Below are 18,854 nucleotides of genomic sequence, written 5' to 3' on the forward strand. Positions count from 1 at the left end.
GTATGTCAAAGTACCCTGGAGATAACAATGGCAGAAATACATTACTCACAAGCCTTAATAGACAAGGCAAGTAGTTACCCAACAAGTGATAGCAGCTGCATACAAGGGACACCTGAGAGGATCTGTGGTTTTTTGAAAGGGATGGAGCAAATTTCTGGTGACCCAGCAGTATCAATAGTCTGACCTCAGTGTCTTTCACCACCTAATCTTTTGACTGGTAACTCCCAGTAGCGAAACCCAGTTGTAAGCTAGAGGAGTAGGAATCACGTTAATGCAATCCATATAGGCCATCTTCCTGAAACAGGAAGCAGAGTGAAGAGTGGGGAGTGGATCTGGAAGGGCACAAATTATATCCAGAAAAGTGCTACTGTAGTAGCACTATTTTAACAGCATGAGTTTATGTAATTTGAACACAATCCTACCTGAAACCTAAAATGTTAGCCATGACCACTGACTGTTAAACATGTTAGCAGAGGAGAAAATGGGGAAAGGAAAATATTAAGTAACAAAACAGAGCTGTTACAATCCTTGCATCTATAACTAATCATAAGGTCGAACTTGATAATCAAAATTTCCTTGTACTATATACTCTGTTCTTTCTATTATTTCTGGCATCACCTCAGTGGGAGGAATTAAAAACCTAGAAGGTTAAACCAAACCTTTAGTGTATTGTAATGCCTGAGATTGTCTTGCTTAAATTTTCTATTGATCAGGACTATTGGGCAAGAACATACTAAGAAGCACTCTAATGAATCCTCTAGGTTCCAAGCATAGTCCTTATTACCCACTGTTAATTGGAACTATTTATTTCCTACGTGCCTATCAATTTTAAGGCAAGAGGAAACTCAAATGGCCAATTAAATGAAATTGCTACTGTGTTCACTAGTGGAAGCATTTTTTCTTGGACAATAAGTAGATTATCCTAATAGGTTACTTAAAATAGTAGTGAAATGAGCCATTCTCATACACTTTAATCCCCAGACACATGTAATATGATTACGGGGAGAATGCAACCATGTATTACAGTATATTGAATGCCGGTTAAAGGCACATATCGAATCTTATGAGACAACATCAAAAACTTACCGGTTGTGGTCACCTAGCTGGCACCATAATTGAGTATTCAGCAGTCTATTCCAATCTTCTATTTAATGTAGCTGCTTCTGGGTGAATTGGTAAGAACGGTGAATTTTGTGGCTATGAGTTCTTTGCTTCTCTTTCCATAATATAAGTTCCTTGGTCAAAGGCAGTGTTGTATAGGATATCATGACAATGGATAGGGCATTTTGTAAGTCCATAAATGGTGGTTCTTGCAGAACCACAAAGGATAGAAGGGAAATTCTGGCTATAGAATATATGCCTATTCCTATGAAGATTAATTTCTGTTTCTCAGCACATTCTCCACCTGTGAAGGATGGGGTCAAACATAAACAATCTGCCCTATTGGCCACTAGTTCCTCCAGGGAATTATCTCATGAGGGCTTCAGCATAAGTCGCTGCTGTTGGCAGGTTGAGGACTCAGCAGAGTTAGAAATTAGATCAGTCTTAATATGGGGAAAACCATATTATTAAACTCATGTTAGCATCCATCCCTTTTATCCTAACATTTTGAACATAGACTTATTGAAGAAGCCCTGGAGTGGGCAAGAAAAAAAAATTGCTTTCTGACATCCCCAAACAGGTCATTTTGTCCGTATGGTACTCAGACTCATCTCTGTGGTAGATGGACACTTATTCTGGATGTGAATATCCTGACATTCTGTGCCTATTACAGGACAGTCAACATCTGTCATGAAATCGTTGTCATCAATATAACAATCCTTTTCTTACTGTTACTGGTGACATGTCCAAACTATCATAAACTTTTGCTAAATTAGTATAGATCAGTTTCGGACCATCTCTCCTTCATGTAAAGCAGATATGAACATAAGACTTAAAGGAATTCCTTTCACCTTTGCTTTTCAGTACAGTGGACATCCACATCCAATTGGTCCTGGCATACTAGAAGTTGGGAAATGCCCATGAGGCAATAGATGTAGATTGGGATAGAAGCTGCAAAGCTATAGCATGAGAGTCTGATCCACCTGCTCAAATAGTTTACTGGTGTTTCCTGGAGCTGCTAGGACTCAAACTTGTACATACCATTTTCTAATGTACAACAGAGTGTTGCTGCATATTTTCAATTCCATAATGTAGTAGATCAGACAATGCCTGTTATATGATGAATGTTTCAAGTCACATTGTCTCTTGTGTTCTTAGATCAGGAATTCAGTATCCATGAGGGTTCAGTATCAAGCCACAAACTGGTTTTCTAATGAAATATAGTTACTGGCTAAAGAAGGCATAGCCTTAGATGAAAAGCCTAAGGATTTGCACTGTTGTTCTTCTATTCTGGCTTGATGAATGTTTCATATAACATTTTTACTCAGTTGCAGGCACTTCCAGTTTCATTAGGCAAGCCGAAGTGTAAGGCCCGAGTAGTATGCAGCTTGTACTACAGCAAGACCTGATTTCAAGCTCTTTCGTGCTCCAACCCCACTCAAAATTGGCAGTCTTACTGGTTACCAAGAAAATGGAGCACGGCAAAACTACAAAACAACAAGTGGTTCTGTGTTTCTTCCAAAACCTAAAAAGGCATACCAAAATATGTGTCCCTCATTTGTCATGTTTTGAGATAGCAGGTTCATCACTGTGACTCACTTTAGGAGGGATCTGCAAATGTGCACCAGGCTGCCAGACAGGCCTCTACACTTGTGGGTTTCATCTTCTCTTAGGCATACCTTTGTCTTACTAGTGCAACTAGGTAGTTACCACTTCCTGCTCATCAGGTTCAATTACTATAACATCATCAATATAATGGACAAGCATGATGTTCTCTGGAAAACCAGGTGATCAAGGTACTTCTGGAATTTGTTACGACAGTGAAAATGAAAATTGTCACAGTCTTGAGGTAATGTGAAATACTGTTTTGTTGTGTAAAGTGAAACTGATTCTGATTATCTTTGTTGATAGGTCTGGGATAGAACAAGCATTTTCTATGTCAATGGCTGTATTCCAGTGCCAGATTTTTTGTTTGTTTGTTTGTTTTGTGTGTGTGTGTGTGTGTGTGTGTGTGTGTTTTAATTGGGTTTATTTCAATGACAAAACCACCTCTAAGACCACGATTAGTATCACCACCTGATAAACTTTGTGAAAATCTGGCATTCTCCAGGTGAATTGAATATGGATTCTCCAACTCTACATCTTTCAAATCTTTTAAGGTGGCATAAAATAAAACATCCTTCCCATGATTGTGCTATTTCTCTACCACCTTGCAAAGGAGGGAACAATCTCAGGTGCTTCCACTTGGCCTTTCCTATCATAATAGCCCTACATGGGGCAGTGAACCAACATGAGGGTTTGCCAAATACCCTGTATGTCTACCTATTTCCTCTATGCATTCTATGCATTCTGGGAGTGGGAAAATAAGCACAGGACACATTCACAGTCCCACTGGACCCACTCTTAGACAGACTCGGTCTAGGACTCATTTCTTGACCTTCATAAGCATTCACTATGACTAGCTGATCACAGTGGCATTGGGGATTAGGATCAATTCAAAACCAATATCTAGTAACCCCTGAAAATTCCAGAAGTTTTTCTTTTATAGGTGTATACCCACTCTGGTCAATGGCTACAGATTCCTCTGGGAAAATGTTGGGTGAAGAGTGATAGTATACATTAATTTTCTTCAAATGAGCCTGTTCTCTGCCTCAACTAATGGACCCCCAGTATGTGAAGTGTCTCAGTTCTAACATCTAGGAAAAGAGGCTGGAAATCCCAATAATGGCAAAGTAAATTAGGAGTCTTCCCATCACAGCTAAAGTAATTATTGTGTGTGTTCGTATGTGTGTACAGTCAGTCCTTATCAATCAAACACTCCACATTTATGAATTTACCAACTGTGGGGAAAATCAAGAAAAATGGTCAGGGCCCCTCAGATGTTCAGAATCTTGCTGAGTATTTGATGTAAATAAGCACGTGCACCCAGGTGTTCCTTGGCTATTGTCTAATGTAATTGCATATGTTCACCCAGGTGTCCTGGGTTATGGACTTAAGTATAAAAGATGAGTGGCTCTGATCCACAGGGCCTGCCCCTCCCACCCTGGGATGCTCCTGGGAGTGCCGCAGAGAGGCTACTACTGCTGCTGGAGGCTGTTGCTGCCAGTGCCCCCGGGATGCCCCGAGAGGCCACCGCTGCTGCTGCTTCTCCTGCTACTGCTGCTGTAAGCTGCTGCTGCTACTGCTAAGGACAGAACTCGTGTCATTGGCCAATGGCTCCTGGGACCTTTTCCAATTACCTAGCGTGGACCTGGGTGTGAGAGGTCTATGACCCAGCCTGGCATGTGAGGGGTCTGTGACTTAGTCTGTACAATGGGTTTGAAGGGTCTTAGTCCTAGCCCTGACAATACAAATGGAAACTTAGTATAACTAAAATAATGAAATGTTTGGCTTTAGTTATCAATAGCCCTAGCCATACAATTGGGCATAGTCACATAGCTATTGCTGTTAACTCAACACCAACTCACAAAAATTTATATGTAACTCAAAAATCAGTATTCATGGGGCTTTTGCAGTCATTCGCCAACATTCTCAGAGCAGCAAAAAATTTGAGTCACCCAAAGCTCATGTCCCCAACAGAGTATAAATGAGGTGATTTTCTGCCTTCCTGTTTCTCATATATATCAAATGTCCTTTCACAGTATATTTAGTGCCACATTTTTCACATTTTTATAATTTTTGTTGGTGGAGCTATTTACAAGACTCTTCAAAAAGTTTGTGGGAAGATTTATATTATCTTTTAATTCTATTTTTCTACAAACATTTTGAGGTACCCTCATACAATGATCCCCAAGCACAGAGTTGAAGTGCTGACTAATATTTCTAAGTTTAATAATGCTATGATATTATTCCTTATGAAGAAAATAATGTATTAGATATACTTCATATATGCAAAAAATTATAGTGCTGGGGCATGAGTTCAATGTTAATGAATCAGCAATATATATTAAAGTGTCCTTAAACAGAACCACATAAAATAAAGTTATGTATTGATTAGTTGATGAAAATGTTGTGCACAGAGGAACCTAACTTTGTATTTCCCCTTGGAGCAATGGTTCAGTATTTGCTAATTCAGTGTTCATGAAAATTTTATAGAACATAATTACTGCAAATATTAAATATAACAAGAATTCACTGTGTATGTCTGGTGTTATCACCTTAGTAGTCTGCTTATCATCTTTATTTCTAAGACACTGGGATGCATTAGCCATTGTGGTAGATCTCTTAAACTGGCTATAGTCAAAAAGACGGAGAATAACAACTGCTCGCAAGGATATGGAGAGAAGGGAATGCTCCTACACTGGTGGTGTGAATGTAAATTAATACAACCACATGGAAAACAGTTTGGAGGTTTCTCAAACAACTGGAGATCCAGCAATCCCACTACTGGGTATAAACCCAAAGGAATGGAAATCATCCTGTCGAAGGGATACCTGCATTCCGATGTTCATTGCAGCTCTGTTCACAATAGCCAAGATATGGAACCAACCTAAATGTCTATCAATGGATGATTGGATAAGGAAACTGTGGTACATATACACCATGGAATACTACTCTGCCATAAAAAAGAATGAAATTATCCCATTTGCAACAACATAGATGAGCTTGGAGAAACTTATGTTGAGTGAAGTAAGCAAAGCACAGAGGAATAAATACCTCATGTACTCACTCATTGTGGGAGCTAAGAGAGAAAGAAGGAAGGAAAGAAAGACCACAGTGGTGCATTGGATTTGCAGAGAGAGAGAGAATACCTAGGGATACAAAGTGGAGTGGGGGAGAGGGGATGGGGAGGGAGTTCAGGGATAATTGGGTGGGGGACACGGGATATAGTCACAATTTCTGATAATGATCATGCTGCCAGTATGGATCTGGCCATCACATCTTGGGCACGAGTGGTGACAATCAGTTTTGTACCCCATGAATATTCATAACCAATAAAAATAAATAAATAAGACGTTCTATTTATCTCTCCATCCCAGTGTAGACTTCGCCTATCTTATCTGTTAGAGTTAAACAATACATCTGGCCTCTCCTCCCAGAATCCAATTATTCCCACTGAAATCAGGAACCCCAATACCATTGCATCAACCACCATCAACATCTATGAACTACAGAGGACAGCTTCCATGAGCTTTTAAGAATGCTATTACCCCTTTATTGATGCATTTCATAATACCTTGGTGAAGGGAGTGTCATCTGGGCACTACCAGATGATACAGTTAGGGAGCAGAAGGCATGTTGCACATAATAGATCCATTTAAACATAGCAAGTTTCATATAAAACTCTACCAAATGAAAGAAAACTTCCTTCACGTCAATCTTATTGTTGATAGATCCCTATTGAGTTTGAAATTTTAAGAGGCCAATATAGTAAACACTAATGCCTTTTTCAGTTCTTTGAACCAACACATTATACTCCACTTTCTGAATGAGTGCAGCATCAATTAATTCAGCCTGATCAAGCCTTATATTTCATTTTCCTTGGTTTAACACCCTTTAAATCCATTTACACACATGCTCTCTAGACTGCTGATAATATAAACTGGTCAGGTACTGAAAGTCTTTCAGTGTATAGTGCTGTCTCTTTTCAGTGTGTCACTGTCTGAACTATATTGGATCTAACTCACTGCACGTGGAGAAGCAATGAGGGATGGTGGGACGATGTTCTGAGGAGTATGAGCATACCATTGTGAAGTAACTCTCCCAGGTGCAATCACTGAAAGGCTGTCATGCAATTGGAAAAGTTGGTCCATTCAAATGCAGGGGAAGGAGAGAAAGGTTGTTTCCTGTGGCAAACGAGGTTCATAAAATTTTCTGACTTAAGATTTATTAGTTTCATCTGTGGCTGCCAAAGTATGTGTTTACATCTCAGGGTCTCACTGCTTTTATCTCAGACCTTTAACCTAAACAATGGAGGCATCGGCTCTGCCAATGAATGTGTCAGTCAGGGTCTGAAGAAGAACATGAGGGCAATTTGTGAAAAAGAGGGTAATCTGAAGGAAATTGGATAATTGGGGGAAGTATAATAAAACAACTATTTACAAATGTATGAGCAGTTAGGGAAGGTGCAGTGTCCTGGACTAGGAAGAGCAGGATGGATTTATCACCACTAAGCTTTATGAGGCAAGCAGAGCATGTAGGTACTGAAGATCAAAAATAGTTCCTACAGCAGCGGCCCATATAACATGAGCTGTGGCCTTCAGTAGCAGGACATGGCTAATCTTAGCAACACAAGCAGGGAAGGAGATAGATAATAAAAACCCAGACTTAAATCTCCCCCCACTATTCATCCATTAGACAAGAAGCAAGATAGATGCCAGAAAGAAATAGAGTCTATCGATGAAGTCAAGAGAGTTCAGGCTCCTGGGGACCATAGCAGGGTGAAGAGTGCTAACACAATAAATACATTCATTTTTGCAATTTTAATTGAATAATTTATATATTCAGGAATAGACTCTGTGCTTTTGTGATGGAGACCAAAATAGACCACAAATTTTGTACTATATTGCAATGAGGGAAACATAAAATAAATATGTGCATAAAATATAAGTATACAAAAGATTCTATGAATGCATAAAGAAAAAATTGAATTCATCTTGGGAGAAAATTGGGAAGGCTTTAAAGAGTTGACTCTTAAAGGATTTATAGGACTTCAGCAGATGGAAATGAAAGGAAAAGGGCATTCTACAAGGAGAATGGTAGAGCGGTGTGAAAGTATATGACAGGAAATGACGGGTAATCTGATGTGACGTAATTTAAAAAAAAAAGTGGGATGACTGGGTATATGATTGAAACAGTACAATATGTTCTTGAGAAGAATCTTAAAAAATACATTAAGGAGGTTGAAATGTATCTTACAGGCAATCCGAAAACTTTCTAAGCATTATCTGTGTTTTGGAATTTAATTTAGACTTTCTCTGAAATGTTACTTTTATTAAATTATAGTGCCATCCTTTGGAATACCTAAACTAAGCAGATGGGAGCAATAAAAAATTATGTGAACCACATCCAGAAAGAGGACTTTTTGGCACTGAACTTGTAGATAAAAATTTAACCCAGTTTATATATATATGTATACATATATATATGTATACATATTTTTTTTTCTTATAACTCCTATCACCTGAGAGAGTAATCCTAGAAAAGTCGAGAATCAGGAAAGTCAACCTAGTGTGTAAATATAGTCTAAAAACTTTTCATTAATGCCAAAGTAAATTCAGAATCTGTCTCTCATCTAATGCATTGAAAAGGAGCCAATTTACATACTATTATCTTGTCATTGCCCCCTGCTTAGTGATAAAAAGAGATTATGTCAATATATTGGCAATGGAAAACTCCATGACAAATGAATGCCTAGCAAACTGTTCTCACTTGCTTTTATATTTTGTAGAAAACTAACTTGCAGTAAACAAATAGACATGAGTGACAAATATGAAAGTTGAGAGATTGTACTTAAATTTTGTCTCTAGTAAATAACATTTTATGCCCAATATAACTCAGAACATCATATCTTGAGAAAATTCTCTCCTTTATCCGTGCAGGAATCAATAGTCACTGTTTCAGTTTTAGAAACAAACAAACAAACAAACAAACAAAACCAGAAGATCACAATACATATGGCTTGAGTAGTTCACCTAAAATTACAAAGATGATGCTTAAAATCTCTCTCTCTCTCTCTCTCTCTCTCATATATATGTATACATGTATAAGCTATAAACTTCAAAATTCCCTACGGAGAGGGGAATAAAAAGTAAAACAATGACAATATAGATTCAGATTCAAAACTGAAAGACAGCAAGGAAATATTAAAGCAGAAAACAAATTGAAATGACAGCATATTTATATACATGATAAAGCATAATTATTCTAGTAAATGTAAGTGGTAAAAACTGAAATATTAATAGGAAATGACTTTATTTTTGCATTAAAAACAAAGCAGCTATATGCTATATATGAGGCATCTGAGAAATAGTGACTTAGAAATATTAAATATAAAAGGATGGATAAAGACATACATGAAAAAATATCAACAATAAAATCAATAACAGGAATATAGACTAAGGTTTTAATATTAATATGTTTGAATTTATGGAATATTCTTTTGTATTACACAAATAGGAATAATTTATAATGAATAGAGCTACTGTGAAACATTCTTCCTTTGGAGAAATCTGATACTGTCAAATGCAGTACCTAATTAAAGTCCTTCTCCCCCATTATCTTACATACTGGTTTTGGAGTTAATGTATGAGGTTTTCTTGAGAACTTTATGTGGAAACATTGATTCCACATAAAAGAAAGAACTTTTCCTTAAGGAACTTTTTCATTTTATATCCCATTTCATGCCATCCATGACCCATAATTTCATAATTTTGTGTGCATTTAAAATTAAGCAACATATGCAAACCGGGTGTGTTCATTTTCTATTACTACCATAACAAATTACCAAAAACTTAGCAGCTCTAAACAACATTAATTTATTACTTGGCAGTTTAAATAGGTCAGAAGTCCAACAAGGGTCTTACAGGGCTAAAATCAAGGTCTCAGCATCGATACATTTTTTACTAGAGGCTGTGGGGAAGAATTTATTCTAAGCTCATTTTGGTTATTGGTCAAGTTTAATTCCTTGTGGTTGTGGGACTAAGGTCCCCATTTCTTTGCTGTCTGTCAACCAAAGGTGTCCCTTAGTTCCTAGAGGCTACTCTATAGTCCTCACACATGGCCACTGTTTCAGAACTAGCAATGATGCATCAAATTCTTTCTATACTTGGAATCTTTCTAACTTCCTCTTCCGTTGCATCATCTATGCCTCTCCCTGCTTCATTTCTCTTACTCCAACTAGAGACTAGAGAAAGTTATCTAGTTTTTTTTTTCTAGATTTTACAGGCTCCTGTGGTTACATCAGACTCATCCAGGTAATCCAGGTTAATCATCCTATTTTAAAATTTCTAACCTTCTTTACATGTGTAAAATCTCTTTTCTCATATAGCATAATCTATTCACAGAATCCAGGTATCAGAACCTGGGCCTCTTTGGAGAGCTATTACGTGGCATACTACAACAGGTCTATATCCTGTTAAAATAATTTCATAGATAAGAACTTTTGGTTATATTTTCACTAGAAATAGCATTACTGTGTATCAGATCAACTTATCAACATCTTACAGCATCTGGGAGAAGAGGAAATGGGTTACTAGCCTGCTGTTAGCATTTTCTCACCCCAAACTAACATATTCCTGAGGGCACCAAACAACATAGAATCAAAATATATAAAGCAAAACCTAGCATATACTCATAGTGCTATCTTTAGTAATATGGTTAAAAATAGAAAGACTACCTTGTCCCAGGAGAATTCAGGCAGAGAAAATAAAATAAGTAAATATTTAACATTTATAAGTATCTGAATAATATAACTAATATGGTTCAAAAAATTTATTATCATTCCAAATTATCATTGATGAAAGAACACACTTTTTCTTAAAGAGTCTCTCAAACATTTACAAACGTTACCAAATCTTACACTGTAAATGAAAACTCAAGAAATCCTAAAAAATAGAAATAGTAGATGTCAAGTTAATAATAATAATATAATGAGAAGGAAAGAAGAAGGGGAGGTTAAGGAAACAGAGGAGGTGGAGGAGGAGGAGAGAATTTGGGAGGAGGGGGAGGAGGAGGATGAGAAAAAGTTACATTTATTAAGCATTTTATTTTCTTTTTTTAAAATTTAATTTTGTTTTATCAATATGCAATGTGGTTGATTATTGTGGTCCATTACCAAAACCTCCCTCCCTCCTCCCTCTCCCCCCTCCCTCCCAACAACCTCATATCTGTTCACTTGTCGTATCAACTTCAAGGAATTGTAATTGTGTCTTCTTCCCTCCACCCCCAGTTTATTTGTGTATTTATTTATTTTTAGCTCCCACAAATAAGTGAGAACACGTGATATTTCTCTTTCTGTGCCTGACTAGTTTCACTTAATATAATTTCTCTAGGTCCATCCATGTTGTTGCAAATGGCAGTATTTCATTCTTTTTTATAGCATAGTAGTATTCCATTGTGTAGCTATACCACAGTTTCCGTATCCACTCATCTGATGATGGACATTTGGGCTGGTTCCAACTCTTAGCTATTGTAAATAGTGCTGCAAGGAACATTGGAGAACAGGTATACCTTCAACTTGATGATTTCCATTCCTCTGGGTATATTCCCAACAGTGGGATAGCTGGGTCATATGGTAGATCCATCTGCAATTGTCTGAGGAACCTCCATACCGTTTTCCATAGAGACTGCACCATTTTGCAGTCCCACCAAAAATGTATGAGAGTTCCTTTTTCTCCACAACCTTGCCAGCATTTATCATTCACAGTCTTTTGGATATTAGCCATCCTAACTGGGTGAGATGGTATCTCAGTGTGATTTTGATTTGCATTTCCCAGATACTGCATGATGTTGAGCATTTTTTTCATGTGTTTGTTAGCCATTTGTATATCTTCCTTTGAGAAATGCCTGTTTAGCTTTTTTGCTCATTTTTTAATTGGGTTACTTGTTTTTTTGTTGTAAAGTTGTTTGAGTTCCTTGTATATTCTGAATATTAATCCTTTTTCAGATGTATATTTTGCAAATATTTTCTCCCACTCTGCTGGTTGTATTTTAATTCTGTTAATTGTTTCTTTTGCTGTGCAGAAGCTTTTAAGTTTTATATAATCCCATTTATTTATTTTTCTTTTGGTTGCCTGTGCTTTGGAGGTCATATTCATGAAATCTGTGCCCAGTCTTACTTCCTGAAGTGTTTCTCCTATGTTTTCTTCAAGCAGTTTTATTGTTTCAGGGTGTATATTTAATTATTTAATCCATTTTGAGTTGATTTTAGTATATGGTGAGAGGTATGGATCTAGTTCATTCTCCTGCATATGGATATCCACTTATCCCAGCACCATTTGCTGAAGAGGCAATTTCTTCATCAGAGTATAGGCTTGGTGCCTTTGTCAAAGATCAGATGGCTGTAGGTGTGTGGGTTGATTTCTTGATCCTACATATCGAACAGCCCAAAGCCTCTACAAAAAAAAAAAAAAAAAAAAAAAAAAAAAAAAAAAACCTCTTGGAGTTGATAAATGATTTCAGCAAAGTTGCAGGATACAAAATCAACACACAAAAATCAGTAGCATTTCTATTCTCCAATAGTGAACATGCAGAAAGAGAAATCAAGAAAGCTTGCCCATTTACAATAGCCACCAAAAAAATAAAATACTTAGGAATAGAGTTAACCAAGGATTTGAAAAATCTCTATAATGAGAACTATGAACCACTGCTGAGAGAAATTAAAGAGGACACAAGAAGATGGAAAGATATCCCATGCTCTTGGACTGGACGAATCAACATTGTGAAAATGTCCATACTACCCAAAGTGATATACAAATTCAATGCAATCCCCATCAAAATTCCAATGACATTTTTTCTCAGAAATGGTAAAATCTATCCATAAATTTATATGGAATAACAAAAGACCATGCATAGCCAAAGCAATTCTGAGCAAAAAAAATAAAGCTTGAGGCATAACACTACTTGACTTTAAACTATACTACAAAGCTATAATAACCAAACAGCATGGTACTGGTGTAAAAACAGATACATTCATCAGTAGAACAGAATAGAGAATTATTAAGCATTTTCTATGTGCCAGGAACAGTTTCAAGTGCCATTCAGTCCTCTCAAATCTATTGAGGTAGGTACTGTAATTATCAAGATTTTACAGATAAGGGAACTAGAGCACAGAGGTATTAAAGTGAAATGCTTAAGGACATACAACTAGTAAGTGGTGGATCAAAGTAGCTTGGCTTTAGAATTTGTCTACTTAATCACCATGCTATTTTTAATTTGAATAAAAGATAATAAACCTAGAAATTAATAACAGAAATAAACAACGAAACATTGATGTTGTGGACTGAATGTTTGTATCCCCCAAATTTCATATATAGAAGCCCTAACCCTCAGTGAGGTCCAGATCATACAGGATTAGTGTCCTTATTAGAAAATACATCAGAGAGCATCCTGCCCACCACCACCCCACATGCATATGACAAAGAAAAACCACATAAGCACCCAGGGAGAACCAGCCATCTGCAACCAAAGGTGAGAGCCCTCACCAGACACCTACCCCTGGCACCTTGATCTTTGACTTCCAGTTTCCAGAACTATGAGAAAATTAATTTCTTGTGTTTAAGCTACTCGGTCTGTGATATTTTGCTATGTCAGCCTGAGCAGATGAATATACCACACCACTTGGATATTTTGAAATCCTTTATAAATAACCTTTGCATTATAGAGAAACCAAAACCAAAAGGGTGGAACATATTGAAAGTAATATAATCATAATACAGCTTATAAAAATATATGATACAGCTTTCATGAGTATATGTTATTTTGGGGACTGAACAGGTATTCATACTTTTTCTGGTGATTACCATCACTCCCATGTTTCCAGTCTGTGTACTTTCAAAGAAATTGACCTCAACCATAACTCCAGATTGGGCCCTTGCTGACCTAAACCCATTCATGCTTCAGGTTCTTCTGGCCACAGCAATTGAAAGCACCCACTCAAAACCATTAAAACCAAGGAGACATTTGATGAAATAAAAGCAGAAATTTTCTCCAGGGCTTGAATCAGTTGAATATAGGCTAGAGTTGGGTGACCATCTGTCAACACTGGTAAAAAGGAAGTTCACACATAGAGGAGTAGAGACGTGACAAAAAACAAAACAAAATGAAAAAGAAAAACAACAAACTAGGTTCTCTTGGAATATTTTGAGCCCTAGTCAGGCTCCCTTGAACAAACCACCACCCTTGGGACTTAACAGTTACGTAAGCCAAAAAACTGACTTTTTGCTTAAAGCAGTTTGAATTGGATTTTCTATCACATTCAGCCTAAAGAGCCCTAAATGATATAAAAGTGAAGCTATGCTCAGGGAAAATTCTATTACTTTTTGATAAAATATTTATGACACCAAATCTTTGATTCAGGCTTGATTAAAAGTAAAGTAAAAAGCAGAAGGCAGGTTTTTACTTCCAGTGAGGGAAATAATCCAAGGGGTATTGGAGAATGCAATTCTCAGAACAAATACTATCCTTTGATAAGATGGGTGAAAACCTGAGTGATGTTGAAATAGTCTTTTATGTCTTGAAAAATGAATGTATATTTTTATTAAAAAATCTAAACATTATGCTAATTATTATTGCTGAGCAAGCATGGCCATAATATGTGTTCTAAAGACACAACTACCTGGGTATCTTTACATAGTCATTAACCCACAGATAAGAGGTAAAGGTGACCTCAAAGACTCAATGGCTGTAATTGGTCAAATATGTAACCCAAAGTCATCGAAACAGTTTTAGACTTAGGGGAAAATAATTTATTTAATCTGAATGAGAAGCCGCTTTTTTGATTAATTAAGAGAATATTTTAAAACAAAACATCTTAAGAGCTTTAAGAACATTAACTCAGAAATATAAAACCCTGAGTCAGGAAATGCTATTTCAGAGCAAGATTTTGAATGAATATTTTAAAATAGACTTTTAAAAATAACAGTAAAGGAACAGAAAATACATTTCCACCCCTTTTCTCTCTTCTATCTTTGATAGGTTTCCTATAGAACAGACCTTCACTAAGAGCTAAGTGTTCTTGGAATATTTTCAGCCTATTGCTCTGTTCATCAATTTCTTATATTGGGTATATGCTAATTGGAGGATTGTATTTGTAGTCCATTTCTATTGCATATAACAAAATACCTGGAACTGGGCAATTTGTAAGAAAACAAAATTTACTGGTTACACTTTCAGAGGGTGGGAAGTCTAAAGTCCAGGGAACCCATCTGTTGAGGGTCTTATTTGGTGGTGGCTTTGCAGTAATGCAGGGGTCTCACATGGCAGAAAATGGCACAGCAGAGAAATAGAGAGATAGCTCCTCATGTACTCTCCTCTTAAAGTCCTCAGAACAATGCCCATGACCACCCACCACTAAATCATCAACTTAATGATCATTTCGAGGCCCCTCCTTTCAATTACCTTAATAGCATTTCCCACTCTCAACAGTAACAGAGGGGATTAAGTTTTGGGAGGACATTCAATCCAAGGCAAGGACTAAAGACAAATGCTTGAAATTAAGAAGAATTAATACCCAAAGCTATGTCCATCCAGCATTGTTCTTAGATTTATTTTTTAATTTGAAGACCATTTTCATGATTTCTATATTCATGTTTTTCTTTTTTTTTTTTTTTCCTTAGCCTCAGGCAATCTCCATGTTAAGCAGCTCTAAGCATATAAATTTAATCGAAAAAATTTCTTACATTCCCCCCAAATTGCTGAAAATTGAAATTGCAGATTTTGATATACATTTGCAAAGAAACTCATTTTTTATTATGAGCAAAAATGGTTTGTCTCCTGAATGCTTGAGGCCACTCAGTCAACCAGCTTGTATAATTTAAATACTTGGAAACCCACAAAAAATCTAAGTCCAAACTCTAACTGCAGATATAGCACAGGAAAATCCTTTCTTGCATATTTTCAATACCATATGTTGAATCGCATTTTCTGCTGGTAGAACATTTTAAATCTGATGAATTTGTAATTATATCCAACTAATTAGCACCATTTTTTTTACAATGCTGTCCTTTCTTTTAAGAGGAAAATAAATTTTATGCTTTCCCACAGTGATTATCACTTTTACTATATGTGTAATTGTTGTTAGAGGAAAAAGAGTTTAAGCAGCTACCTAATCAATATTCATGAGCTGAGGACTAAAAAGGGTAGTGCCAAATCTGCTTTGGTATGTTTTAGAATCAGAATCTATAAACTGGTGATATATTTTCTGACTGATGTTTTAGATCATGTGGGCACTCAAATCTGCTTTAAAAGTCAAGTCAGCTCAACTCAGTTTAAATGTGTGGATAAATCTGGGTAGGAGCTTCTTACATTTTACTTCTATTATATTCTGTAAATCAGGAAGCAGTTTTTAAAATATCATTTGAACATTAGTTGCCAATTTTTGCCTGATGCCTTTTTGTTCTCTCAGCTAAGCCAGAGCAGGAGAGGGCACAACAGACAGGTTAGTTTCTGGTCTGGTCTGCTGAAACTGCAGCTAAATTAATTCCAGTCACTTAGACATGGTTGTCTGAATGACACTGGAATCTCAGTTATATATCATTTTGCTGCTGCTTTTGCTTTTGGGAAGTAGTCCATTTCCCTTGCAAGTGAGAAGGAAATGTAAAACTGGGAATACTCACTACATAAATTTTTTGGATTACAGAGGCCATTTTTGCCCTTGTGTATTGAGTAAATCAGGTTATTTCCTAGTTCTAAAGTCTTTTCCCCCATTGCCCTGCAGTATTTTTCTTGTTTGGGTGAGGAAAGTGGAACTCAAAGAATATGAATGACTAGCCCATAGTCATACAGATAATAAATGTAGCAGTAGGGACTTGTCCACCTAACTCCAAAGCCTGTGTTGTAACAACTACCATGAAGTAGTCTTATCTACCTTCAGGAAGTCTGTGTGTCTTCCCAGATTGAAATACTAAAAATTACTTGACTTTACAAGCTTATTAAGGTTTGGCTTTGGTTTTTGTTTGTTTTGTTTTATATTTTCTCCCAAATGAATTAATCTGACTTCTTTAAATCTGAACTCCAGTGATAAAATTTGCACAATTGTTTCTCCATCTACCTCTTGCCACCTGTAGAGAGTAAATTGCTGTCATTTCCATAACTTTTAACAATACTGGATAAAGATTTAACCACTATATCCTTGGCAAGGGATCTATCCAAAGTTTTATTCAAAAAAAAAAAAGCAACTTGAAATTGGATATTTGTTGACATCTGAAAGCAGGATGGATGAAAAAAGAACATGCTACTAGTTTTCACGTGAAAAAAAATGAGATGTAACAACATGTAGATTGATTATATCTGTCCCAGCAAATTAAGTCCTTTTATAAATAAGATAAACATAAGAACTTTTAAAGGGCTTGACACTAATAAGTTTCTGTTTCCTCCTAGAGTGGTCCCAGTGAATCCACAGCCTGTTGCCCACAGCAAACATCTCCACTCCCCTCAAGCTCCCTATTCTAATCCCATACCCAAGGCATGCTGGAATTCAGTGCCTGGAAAAGAAGTGGTTAAGAAAGTAGCCGAGAGCTGGGTAAGCTATCTTTTCCTAAAATATTGAATGTGCATGTTCTGTAATCTATGAAGTGCTATACTATCATGCCTTCAGAAGCAGCATCCTTTTCTTCTTTTTCTTTTCCTGCATATCTCCTTTTCTTTTTCTTTATTTTCTTTTTTAGTTTTAGTATGAAATATTTTAAACATATACACAAAGACAGGATAATATAAAGGAGGCTTTGCAACCATCACATCCTGCTTCAACACATATCAGCTCATAGCCAATCTTATTTATTTTGTATCCCACATCCATTTTCATCATTCTCAAATTGTTTTGAAGCAAATCCAGAACATCATATGATTTCATTTTCAAGTAATCCAGCGTGTATCTACAAATAATAAAACTTTTAAAATAACTATGACATTATTATCACTTTTTAAAAAATAACCATGTTTTGTCATCAAATATTTACTCAATGATCAAATTTCCCATTGTCTTTTAAATGTCATTTTTAAAAATAACAATTTGTTGGTCTGAATCAGAATCCAATAAAGTTTGCACTTTTAAATTGGTTAATGTGATCAGCCACAATGTATATCGACAAAATAAAATTTAAAAAAGAAAATAAAAATAAAAAAAATAAAACAAAACAAACAAAAAAAATATTAAAGACAGAATATGAATAAAAGGCAAAAAAAAAAAAAATTGGTTAATGTGTCCTTAAAGTCTCTTTTATTTATTTATTTATTTTTGTTCTTTCTTTAAAATTTTTATTTTTTATTTATTTTATTTTTTATTTTATTTTTTTCTTAATTTTATTTTGTCGATATACAATGTGGTTGATTATTGTGGCCCATTACCGAAACCTCCCTCCCTCCTCCTTCTTCCCCCTCCCACCCATCAATGTCCTTTCTGTTTGCTTGTCGTATCTCGTCTGATCTCGGAAGCTAAGCAGGGTCAGGCCTGGTTAGTACTTGGATGGGAGACTTAAAGTCTCTTTTAATATACAGGTTTTCCTTCATCCTCTCCCCGCCCCACCCCCTTCCCTTACTATTTGTTTTTGAAGAACTGTAGAGTTTCCCATAGTCTGTATTTTGTTGAGTGTGTATGCAAGGTAAAATTTAACATGTTCCTCTCTCCTTATTTCCCATAAATTGGCAGTTGGATATAAAGACTTGATTAAATCTCAGTGCATTTCTTTTTTTGCAAGATGACTTTATAGGGGACGTGCATCTTCTTACAGGAGGCAGTTATATTTGGTTTTCTCTCCTTGTATGATGTTAGAAGCCATTGATGACTAGATCTACCAAAGGTTTCAAAATAGTATTTTTCTAATTATATCAATCTTTTTTTATTTATTAGCTGGAGTAATACTGTGAAGAGAAAATGTTTTTGTTAATAGCTGTTTGGTTTCCAAGTGATACAGTTCACCAGGTGTCAAAATAATTAGTTATTTACCTGTCATCCCTCAATGGTAACCATGTAGATTCTTTTATTCTTCTTTTATTTATTTATTTATTTTGGAGAAGAGGTGTAATTAACAATTAACATACAGTAAAATTCGTTATTTTAAACATATAGATCTGTGTTGTGACAAATGTCATGTAAA

Source organism: Cynocephalus volans, chromosome 4 (genome assembly GCF_027409185.1).
Source record: "Cynocephalus volans isolate mCynVol1 chromosome 4, mCynVol1.pri, whole genome shotgun sequence".
Classification (NCBI taxonomy): Eukaryota; Metazoa; Chordata; class Mammalia; order Dermoptera; family Cynocephalidae; genus Cynocephalus; species Cynocephalus volans.